Here is a 12,165-nt window from a genome sequence, read left to right as displayed (position 1 = left end):
CATATCTTTACTTAGGCCTTGACTGAAGCAAGTTTTAATAAAATCCTACAAGGCTTAGGAATGATGGAAGCTGAATCTGTACCGAAATCACTTTCGCCTCAATAAATGTTGGAAGCAAAATAGAGCGAACGCTCGGACCATTTCAGGTTCGGTTCTTTTGGGAACCGAAATGAACCGAACGCTCAGTCCATTTCAGGTTCGGTCTTACTGGGGTCGGTTCGCTTTTCATCTTCAAGTATTGGTTTCGGTTGTATACTATGTACACTCTCTTTTCTTGTAATTTATTTTATGTTTTTCCTTTTATTTTCATAAAAATTAAAAATATTTTTCTTTTTGTTTTTAATTTTCTCTTAGGAAATCTTATAAAATCCAAAAATATTTTTCATTTCTGTTTTTATTTCTTTTCAGAAAATGCAAACCACAATTCAAAAATATTTTCTTTACTTTATCTAATCCATGTATAAGGACCATTCTCGATAATGGAGCTGGTGCATGTATAATTCTTTATCTTTGTATTAGCTAAATGTCCCTAGAAGCATGATGTTGTACGTTGACCCAAGCCTCCGAAGATTCTGAGTGAAGCCTTAATGAATTGATAAATACCAATCATGTCTTCCCAATTAGGCTGTCAAATTCACTCTAATCATGAGTTACCTTACTCTTCTCTAAATTAATTTAAGAGTTTTTCTGCTTGGTCCAATTTTATAGCAGAGATACATTAGTTCTTTAACCACCTCAATCTTATTCTCCATAAACCATTCGTTTCATAATTGTAACCCTTGAGACTCTCAGCACTACCACTGAGGTTCAAGGTTACCCAACTTCCATGTTAATGATCTTAGTTTCGTGTCACTACGTTCTAAGTGAAACCCAAAATTCAATACTTATAATGCATTGACGGTGAGCAATTTAATGTTCTAGTTTTCACTTTGAATTAACAAAACCAATTTTGTGGAAGTACCTTGAAATCTCTTTTTATTTTTGAGAGATCCTTATGAAAATGTCTTTCACCATGACTATTCTTCCCATAGGATCTAGTTTTTATTTTATTGAGATTTCTAATTAACTACTATCAACAAGTCACTGTATATGATCCAAACCTACTTGTTTAAAAGGCCACATCGGTCTTACAAGTACTTCGTTCTGTTTTTGGTCTTATGTCAACTACCAAAACTTGAATTGAAGCCGAAGCCACCCTTAATAGCCTTATATATAAAAGATGCCTTTCAATGCTTCTTAACAAGTATTTGATCGTAATTCAACGGGAATCCACACAAGCACTTTGAAGTCTATCTTGACTTTGAAGGAAGAGATTTGTGCCCGGGATCCACTGCTTTATGTCTTATATGACATCAAAAAATCCCACAAATAGTTTGATTTATTTCTTTATCTTTGACACTATCTTGCACGAAAATCTTGGATTTTCCAAAAGTCTAGTTCAGTTATTATCAAGCTATTCATAAATATAGCTTCGGTTTCTAACGATGTAATGCAATTATATTGCCTTGGTTAATTATGGAGATATCGATTCCATTAAAGGTTCAAGGGGTGAATCAGCAGGAACTCCAATCTAGTGTAAATTTGAAAAAGAGGATAAATATGGAAAGGCGCGTGAATTTGAATAGTTACCCAGTCATGCGTCATCACCTACTTTATTGGGGCTGCTTAATGTCAAATCTCACCTTTTTAGGCATCGTTTCCCATAAAGGTAAAATCATTGTTCCGAATTTTTCTCTCTCTACAGAATCATATATAAGAGATTTGATTGTCGCGATCTTCTTCTTCATCACTCTTCAACTCTTTCAAGAAAAGACGATGATTTCAGGCGATTCGGCATTCACTGTTCATCTTCCTCTTCCTCAAGCTCCAACAATGGCAGATTCTTCTTCTACTCAAGAAACCTCTGCCCGCTCCACTCTTCTCTCAATTAAGCCCAATCAAAACTTGTTGATCGATCTCACACCATTCCTCTACGATACTTACATGTATCAAGTGGTGGAATGTCTTAAGTATTCCCCACTAGTCAATGCTCTGTCAACTATCGAAGTCGTTCCCATGGTGTGCCTTTCAACAATCTACTCCACTGCTACTTATGACAAAGCTGCACACAAGATTTATTTTGATATTCTCAACCAGAAGGCTTCCATCTCAAAGAACCGATTTTGCTCGCTACAAAGGCTTTCTTATGATGCATCTATGGTGAATCATGATTCCGTCTCCACAGGTCAACTCTTTTCGATGGTCTACAACAAGGAGTACACCAAAACCCTAACCACTGTGAACAAGGTCAAGAAAATGTGCCTTCCTCCTCAATGGAATTGACTCTTCAAAGGGCTTTAAGAACGAAGTGTCGGTTCATATGGTGCTAGCAAGTCTTTCATGACTCTGCTTTATAGGTTGTACCAGGGTATCAACCTTGATTATGGGTCGGTTTTATGGCTACAACTTGTTCAAAGTCTGTCATCTGCCTCTCGCCACACAAAATTTCATGTGCCTGGTTCTGGACCATTGTCACTCAATAGACAATGGAGCGCTTTCATGTTCCGATCATGGCACATTCCTTGCTCTCCTCCATCGCTACATTTCACACCACGAAGATTATTGTTACTGATCCCTCAAAGTATCTCTTCATTGGCTCTATTCCAGAGTCAATGTATGCTTGTTTATCCACTGAAAGTAAGATCATTCAGGAGTACAAGAAGCTTCCTTCATCTGGTCCAAGGGAATGCACTCCAGATATGCTGAGGTCTATTGAAGAAGCAGACAAACCTGCTAAGAGGGGTAAAAAGCAAGAAGTGAAAAAGGGAGAAAAAGGTGTTAAGAAATCAAAGGTGTAGACTCCAAAGAAGCGAAAGTCTGAGAAGGCAGCATCTTCCCAGCCCAAGCAGAAGAAGGACAAGAAAGCAGTCAGGAAGCTTATTCTTGCTTCATGAAGCGACTCGGAGTATGTGCCTTCTGGTCATCATCCTATCATTCAACCCAACGAAAGCGAATTAGAGAGCAAAAGCTCAGATGATGAGGGTTCGGTTCGTGGTGACACACCACCTTGTTCGCTTACACCAAAGGTATTTGTTCGCTCCCAAGCACCTTCTCCTCCACCTGTTTCTATACCGATTTCCTTTCCTTCCATTTCCCCTATCATCATATCTCAACCTTCATCTACCATTCCCATTCCTACTCCTATTTTCTCCGAGGCTACAACCACAACCACTACTGGAGTTCATACCAACGTATTCGATACGGGGATTCTTACTTCAGCACTCGAAACCCTCGTTACTTCCAAACCTCTATCCCCCACCCAATCCACAGAAACCAATACTGTTCTTGGCAGTGATGATGTCGATTTCGACACCTTCTACTATAGCCCATTCAGGTTGTAGAATGATGATGATGATGATGCTCCTGTAACCAAGAGGCACCTCAAGGATTTGCACGAAAAGCTTGACAAGCTTCTGGAATCTTCCTCCTTTTCCCATGACTCTTTTTCAGAAGCTGCTGTAAAGGCTTTGATGACCACCTTTATCAAAGAGCATGAAGCTTCAATTGCTAAGGCAACTTCTGCTATAGATGCCTCCACCAAGTCTTGCAAAGATGCGACCGAAAAATTCGAAAGACTAATTCTTGATGGTAACATTTTTCTAGAGTCATTACAGGGTGCAGCGGAGTTGAATGCAAAAAAAGTAAACTCCACAGTGGAAAAGCTTGCTTTGTCTCTTGAGACAGACTAGAAGCACTTTGCCACCATGCGTCAGAGTATCCAGAAAGATAACGCTGCATTGCGAACCTCTATCAATGAGCATCTCCAGAAGCTTCAAGAAGACTTGGCCATGGAAAGTAGGATCATGGATGAATTGGCTCTCAAAACCACTCAGCTTAAGACCAAGTCCCTCCAACTTTCTTAGGCGACCAAGGAGATTGAAAACCTTCGTTCTGAGCAGGCCATTGTCAAGAGTTGTGTCTCAGATGTTCATGCTCTTCTCTCCAATGTTCTGGAAGCTCACAACTCAATTCTCACTCTTTTTGTCCGACATCATCTTGCAGAAAAACTTGGTCCAACACTTGAAATGTTAAGTCGCATAGAGGGTGTTTCGGAGACAGTTGTTCTTCCGAAACAAGGGGGAGAAGGAATTACAAACACTACTCAACCTCTTGCTTACAAGCAAAATTGTTCCTCCAACAGTCACCACTAAACGACGGAAGGGTAATGAAGCTTCGGGTTCTAGTGTGAAGGACAAGGGAAAAGGTGTTCAGGAAGATAGTGAAGAAGAATAGGAGACCATTGCTGAGGCTCTGAAGCGAAAGCAAAGGGATATGGAACATGATCTTAATGCTAAGGCTGCTAGGGAAGCAAAAGAGAAGGAGAGAAAAAGGAAAGAAGCTCACGATCTTTTGGAAAGCAGAAAAACGCTTTTTCCTCTTTGGTCATTAGAAAGGCTAATTAAAGAAGCTATTGAATTCCCAAGAACACATTGGCTTGAGCCGGTTGTGTCTCTAGACCGTGAGAACTCTATAGATTCACAGTTTGACATGCCTATAACCCAAAAGGCATTTATCTTTCACTGCTTTCTTCCTATTGCTGAAGTTCCCCATCCTGATCCAGAAGTCGACAGGTATCTGATTGATTTTTATCTTGAGTTTGCTCAGCCTCAGTATCTTACCTGGAGCACTCAAAAGATAACTTCTGTCAGGGTTCTAAAATCAACTACTACAGGGAAATTCATCAACGTCAAATTCAAGGTGACCAGAGGTTCAGCAAACTTTGAGCATACAATTTCTCTAGCAGATCTTCCAAATCTCAATCCTCACGACTGGATCTTGCTATACAACTTTTTGCTCTCCAATCAAGATGAATATGAACCGATCATTGATCACATCAAGAGGATGTTGGTGTGCTACATTTTAGAAGTGGCAAAGATGGATCAAGAAATTGCTTCGGTCCTTAAAAAGAAGCCAACGGTGTTACCCATTGGTTCATCTAGTGACATCAACAGAATGTCGATGGGGAAGATTGACCCGAAGCTCAGCTCTGTGATGTTCACCAGAGGCGGGGGCCAAAAGTGCTTGTTCTCTCTTATTCACAAACATCTTTTCACTACAACTTGCTTGGAACACGTTTTGGAGATCATTCATAAGTGCAAGCAAAACAGTGAGGGTGAAAAGAAGTATTTCACTGACATGATTAGATGGTACATCAATTTTCGTCAAGTACTGCTCGCTATAATTCAAAAGCTATTCAAAGTGGTAAGCGTACTGCAATGAATCAACTGAAGTGATGTCTCGCCCCAATTGACGCAAAGGGGGAGATTGTTGGGACCCAAAGTGTTGCGTCTGTGGCTCGCTCCTTAGCCCAGTTTTGTTACCGGTTTGGGCCTGTCCAACCGAGTTTATTTTGATTAGGTTTTTAGTGTTTATGGTGCATGCATGCATCCTTTATAATCATCGCGTTCATTTATTATTCTTAGTATTGTACTACAAACCCTAGCTCCCTCTACAGTGGAAGTTCTTCATTCAGCTCTGATGAGGTGTTACTATTCTTGAATCATTAAGCTATATTATGATTATATCATGTGTTCTCAGTGTTTATTTGTTTGTTTTACTGATTAACCTGTTGAAGATCTAATCGATCTAAGAGTTTTCAACTCATCAACAGTGTCTTCCGATATTGAAGACATTCCTTCCACCGCAGCCGTTGACCATCTGCAACCCCGTCTACACGTATGGACGTGATGTGTGTGAAACGCACTAGTTTTGATCCTATTACTTCAAACACAAATTAAACACACGAATGGCAGTGAACCTATCGATTAATAGTATAGTTTAATCAAGTCTGGTATCGAACACAGGGAACGGTAACAATCAAATTATGTACTAGTATTACCTAATTAAAAACAATTAATAAAAGAGGGGGGTTTTCTCTAGTTTTGCAAGACTAGAAACTTAATCAATCAATTAACTTTCAAACAAAGACAATTAACAACTAGGAAGAACAAGAAAGGACAACTAGATTCAATAATAAAAGAGACTTCTGTTTAGATTCAATTCACTTATTCCTATGGTTGATTTCGTGGCAAGTGCATTGAATTAATATATCAATGGTTACCGATTCCTAATGTGATTGGGTTCATGTTCATTTTTACCAATCCTTTAGTAGACAAGTTAATTCAAACAATGATCAAGTGATTAAATTAACAAGTGTCCTAGTGTTCAGTTTCTATCAAGAAAGACTTATAACAATAGTTAATCAAATTTGTTCAATTCAATAAACTCATGTATGGTTGTTCATCACACATTCTCACACATTGATTTACACATTTTATAGTTAACCCTAGTTTCATATTCACTATTCCTAGGCATACAATCTTATATTCATAAAACTATATGAATCAAGTAATCAAGAAGATATCCATGCAACTCAATCACTTATTTGTTAACTAAAAACATTTATCATCAATACATAGGGATCTTTAATAAGCTTAACAAGATGAATAACCAAATTAATATCAATTCAACCACTCAATCAAACCATTTTCATAAGATTATCTCATCCAAACAGAAGTAAAAAGCTTTTAGCTCATATCTACAGCAAGTAATAACCTAAAATCAAAATCTAATGATTCAAACATGGTTCAAAACAAAGATTAAGAAAAGAAGAATGATTATTTGCCTTCGATTCTCTTTGAAATTTTCTCTTATGTTGAAATCTCGAAAATAGCAGCTCCAAGAACCCTTCTGGTCTTCAAAAGTCGCAACTAGCCTCCAGCAAATGTTAGGGTTCGAATGAAAAGTTATCTATTTATAGTTACCAAAAATCGATCCAACTCATAGAGTTTTTTAGAATAACTCGACGAGTTCTTCAATAATTCGCTTATACAGCGTGTACGTCAAGGCATCCTTAAATCGAGAATATTCTAACCAACACGTCGAGTTTGTGCTAAAAGCTCGTCGAGTTCCTTCTTTTTTTCAACTTCTTTCGGTAATCTTCAATCTCTAAGCTTCCAATCACTCAATCCTCTTCCTTTTCACCCAAGCATGTCTATTATTGCTGAAACAGAAATATTAAGCTAATTAAATACCTTTTGTCCATAAAATTCTATAAAATCAACAATAATTAATAAGATAATGAATATTTTTATGACTAAATAAGCCCATATTAGGACGAAGGATCACCCATCGGGTCAAATCATCAGAAACCCATCAGCAGGCATCCATACTCGATCTTCAAAAGATTTATTTGATCACTGTCACTATGCAGCGTTTATGTCCTTGGTCAAGCCCGAACGATCAAAGAAGCTTTAATGGAGCCTGACTGGATAGCAACAATGCAAGAAGAGCTGGTAGAATTTGAAAGAAACAAGGTGTGGCAACTCGTTCCAAAGCCACATGGTCACACTATTGTTCGTATTAGATGGGTGTACAAGAATAAGTTGGATGAATTTGGTGCGGTTATCAGAAACAAGGAAAGACTAGTTGCCAAGGGGTATAGTCAGCTTGAAGGTGTTGATTATGACGAAACATACACCCCTGTAGCCAGAATGGAGGCCATACGCATCTTCTTAGCGTATGCAGCTCACAAAAACATCAGAATACATCAAATGGATGTAAAGAGTGCCTTCCTAAATGGTGAACTAAAAGAGGAGGTCTATCTTCAACAACCTCCGGGCTTCGAATTTCATGAATTCCCATATCATTATTAAAAGCTTGAAAAAGCAGTCTACGGTCTAAAGCAAGAACCAAGGTCGTGGTATGAGACTCTATCAGAGTTTCTTTTCATTTATGGATACAAAAGAGGGGTGATTGATCCCACTTTATTTAGAAAAGCAAACGATAATCACATTATGCTTTTACAAATATATGTGGATGATATTATTTTTGGATCTACAGATCAGGGGACGGTGGATGGATTTGCAAGGCTCATGACCAACAAATTTCAAATGAGCATGAATAGAGAGATTAACTTCTTTCTAGGACTTCAAATGGAACAGGTCCCTAAAGGGATATTCATCCATCTGGAGAAATACACCTCTAAACTGATGAAGAAATACTCAATGGACAACTATTCCTCAGCCAAGGTCCCCATGGCCTTCGGATATAAGATTTCTGCTGATTTTTCCGGAGAATCAGTAGATGACAAAACTTATAGAGGAATAATTGGCTCGTTGATGTACCTCACTGCAAGTAGACAAGATATTGTCTTTGCAACAGGTGTATGCACAAGATACCAGGCCGATCCGAAAGTATCACGTATGACTGCAGCTAAGCAGATTCTCAAATACTTAAAGGGCAGCAAAGCTCTTAGCCTCTGGTATCCTGCAGGGAACGACTTCAGCCTACACGCATTCTCTGATGTGGATCATGTTGGATGTAGATCGGATCGAAAAAGAACTTCAGGTGGATGTCAATTTTTGGGTGGAAGAATCGTCAGCTGGTCATCAAGGAAACAAAGTTGTGTCTCACTGTCTACCGCAGAAGCTGAATATGTCACACCCCCAAACCAGATGGCGGAAACGTCCAGGGGTGGAGGACTTCATTTGTAGTATCACAACACATGCATCATAGTAATCAAAGTACAAACAACCATTGTATTTAAAAGTATAATATTTACATGTGTTCAATCATTGTATATTGAAACCAAAACAGTTATACAAAGGAAGAAGATAATACTCATAATGGCTCCATCTTCTCAAAAAGCTCGGGGAGTACCTGTTATTATTTCCCAGAGAATATAAGTAATTTGAAAAGAGAGTATCAACAATAAGTTGAGTGAGTACATAAGTCTTTATGTTTGCATGGGTGTCTTTGTATTTTGAATAAGAAAACTGTTCTAGAAAATCTCATATTTTCTATGGTATGTGAAAAGTAGTTTTATTCCCATAAAACCGTCCTATTTGTAAACCAATGTATTTGTAAAACTTGTAACTGAGTGTGTTCCTGGTTTCACCAGCTGTTATTGAAAACTGTAGTATACCAGTGTACTTCATATTTTGTAAACTGGTACATTGAAGATGTACTTTAGTTGTTTATACACTAACGTGTGGTTAATATCTTTTTAATGAGTTATTATAACCATACTAAGACATGAACGCCTGAAACAAACGCCTTGTGAGCGCTTAAACTTTTGATAACACTTGCCACTCATTGGCGTGTATGCCTGACTGTAGCTAGCAGCCTAAGTGTCGGGTTGTCAATCCTGATATAGATCTACACACAACTTGTTTCGATCCCCGAACTGGAGATTCTGGTTATAATGTCAGGGCTTTACCTTGGTTGTCTAAACTGAATTAAACAGCCTGAATTGAGTGTCTCATAAAAAGCATATAAACGTTATATGTATATTAGTTATGAAAACCCAATCATTCTGAAATAAATGATTGATAGTATGTTCTTGACTTAGTATCCCGAATATGTATTTGATAAGTGTAAACCCTTGATTTTTTTTTTGAATTAAAACCCCTGTTGCATGTAAAACAGTGTATTCATATGAATTATTGCTCTATGTATCTTAAATTATACCTATTATAATTTATATGTACTTTATGAATTGGTAAATAACTATTTTTGCATGTAATCCTTTGCTCAACATGTTACAAAGGTGATTAAACTGATGAAATAACTTTTAATTTTATATACATATACAATTTTATATATAAGTAAAATTTGAACGACCTTCGGACAAATAACTGGTACTATAAGTCCCCATCCAAACAAGGAAAAGGACCTACAAGGAATTATTAGTCCTAAGCCTTTTAAATCTTATTTATATTAAATTATATATACAAATATGTATACTTGGAAAAATATAACTTTATAAAAGAGTTCAATATTTAAAGTATTTTTGATGCTTTAAAATCATTTTATCGTGATTTGAAATCATTTATTTATAACACGACGTTGTTGTGTTATACTTGTATTTCCCCCCTTAAAACAGTAGAAATTATGAAAATACAGGCGTATGAACTCACTTGATAGGTGGTAATTCGAACAGAGTTTCGTTTCACGAAAAGGAGTTGATTTGTCGAGAAACCGGCTCAAATCGGGCAGAGTTTTGATAGGAGAGAGGATGAATTCTCGAGGATTTCAGGGCATCACGGCTTACTTCGGGCTCGAGTCTTGATACCGGGGCTTTAGGGGTTGTATATGAGCTTAAGGGAGTGGAAAATGTGAAAGATGGTGAAATTTAGGGTAAAAAAGTGAAATTATTCGGAAACCCTCGCATACTATATATAGTCTGAAGGTTCGGACCCGAAGCTACGCGAGGGTGACATGCGTCTGACAGGTGGCGAGGCGAAGGAAGTTCTTCGGACCGGAGGCTCGCTGTTGGCTGGCTCGGATTGGACAAACCCTTGGTCCAATGGAAAGACGACACGTGCGAAGGGGGCTGGTCTGAGGCGTGCGAGGGGTGTGCGAGGAGCGTGCGAGGGTGAGGTCCGGTGTGTCTCATGCGAGGCTGTCCGGTTCTTACTGGACCTCGGACTTGGTCGAATCAGGAGGTGACACGCGAGACATCAGTCAACTCAGCAGCCGACACGTGGAGGCCTCGCATGCGAGGGTGACGTGGCAGTTACTGTTCATGCGAATATTCCCGGTTTTTGGTATTTTTCTTTATTTTTTTGCCAAAACTTGTAAAATTCATAACTTTTGCATACGAACTCCGTTTTTGACGTTCTTTATATGCACGCGTAGGTAAAATTATACTCTACGACTTTCGTTTAGACTTCGTCGGCTAATTTTGAATTTATTTTTAATATTATTATTTTAAACAGACCGGGACGTGAATCCGTTATAAATTCATAACTTCTTCATACGACATCCATTTTTGTCTGTCTTTTTACCATTGTACTACTAATGACGAGACCTTCAATTCTCGTTTAGGTTGTGTCGGCTAAAAACCACTCGATCTTTATTTCGAGTTTTTAGATGTACACTGCTATACTGAAACTTAGAAAAATTATAACTTCCTCATACGAAGTCAGATTTTGGCGTTCTTTTTATGAAAGTTCCCGGTTTAACATAAACAATAACTTTCATTTAGATTGTTAAGGCAAGAAAGCTTTTTATCAAAAATTCAGTTTTTACACTGAACAGTGTTTTGCCGGTTTTGTCGCGGATTTTCGATTGGTCATAACTTCTTCGTTATAACTCGGATTTTAGTGTTCTTTATATTTTTGGAAACCTTGTTACAATTTTTATCACTTGGTTCAACCCAATTGAGATTATTTAATAATTTATTTTTGAGGGTCAATTATGTAAATATACATGGTATGCCAAAATTTCTCTTTATTAATTTACAAATAAGTACAAATTGACCTACACTATTACATAGGTTTGAAATAACGGTTTGTTACATTATCCCCCCGTTTGAGAGAATTTCGTCCCAAAATTTACTTTACAGATAGACTAGGGAAAAAGATGTGGGTATTTTTGTTGCATTTGATCCTCCCGCTCCCAAGTGAATTCAGCTCCCCGTCTTGCATTCCAGCGAACCTTCACTATCGGGATGCGGATTTGTTTGGTTTTCTTAACTTCCCTGTCTAGTATCTCTACGAGTTCTTCCACAAAATTGAGGCTCTCATTTAACTCAATTTCCTCGAGTGGTATCACAAGAGTCTCGTCGGAAAGACACTTTTTCAAGTTCGAAACATGGAAGGTAGGATGAATGTTACTTAGTTCTTGGGGTAATCGAAGTTTGTAATCTACAGGGCCGATTTGGGCAAGAATCTCGAATGGTCCTATATACCTTGGGTTCAGTTTGTCATGCTTTCCAAAGCGTATCATGCCTTTCCAGGGTGAGACCTTTAGCAAAACTCGGTCGCCAACCTGGAATTCCAAGGGTTTTCTCCTTTTGTCTACGTAGATTTTCTGTCTATCTCTGGAAGCTTTAAGTCGTTCCCGAATTTGTACGATCTTTTCGGTAGTTTCTCGAATAATTTCTGGACCAGTGAGAGCACTGTCAGGAGTTTGACCTCTAGCTAGCTGCGTGTCACCCACTTCAGCCCAGCACAGAGGGGATCTGCACTTGTGGCCATAGAGGGCTTCGAATGGAGCAGCTTTTATGCTAGTGTGATAACTGTTGTTATAAGAGAACTCAGCAAGGGGTAAATGAATATCCCATGCCTTTCCAAAGTCTATCACGCAAGCTCGTAACATATCTTCTAACGTTTGAATCGT

The sequence above is a fragment of the Lactuca serriola genome, chromosome 7, assembly GCF_051521515.1.
Source record: "Lactuca serriola cultivar US96UC23 chromosome 7, Lser_US96UC23_V15, whole genome shotgun sequence".
NCBI lineage: Eukaryota > Viridiplantae > Streptophyta > Magnoliopsida > Asterales > Asteraceae > Lactuca > Lactuca serriola.
Note: the sequence above shows the minus strand (reverse complement) of the source record.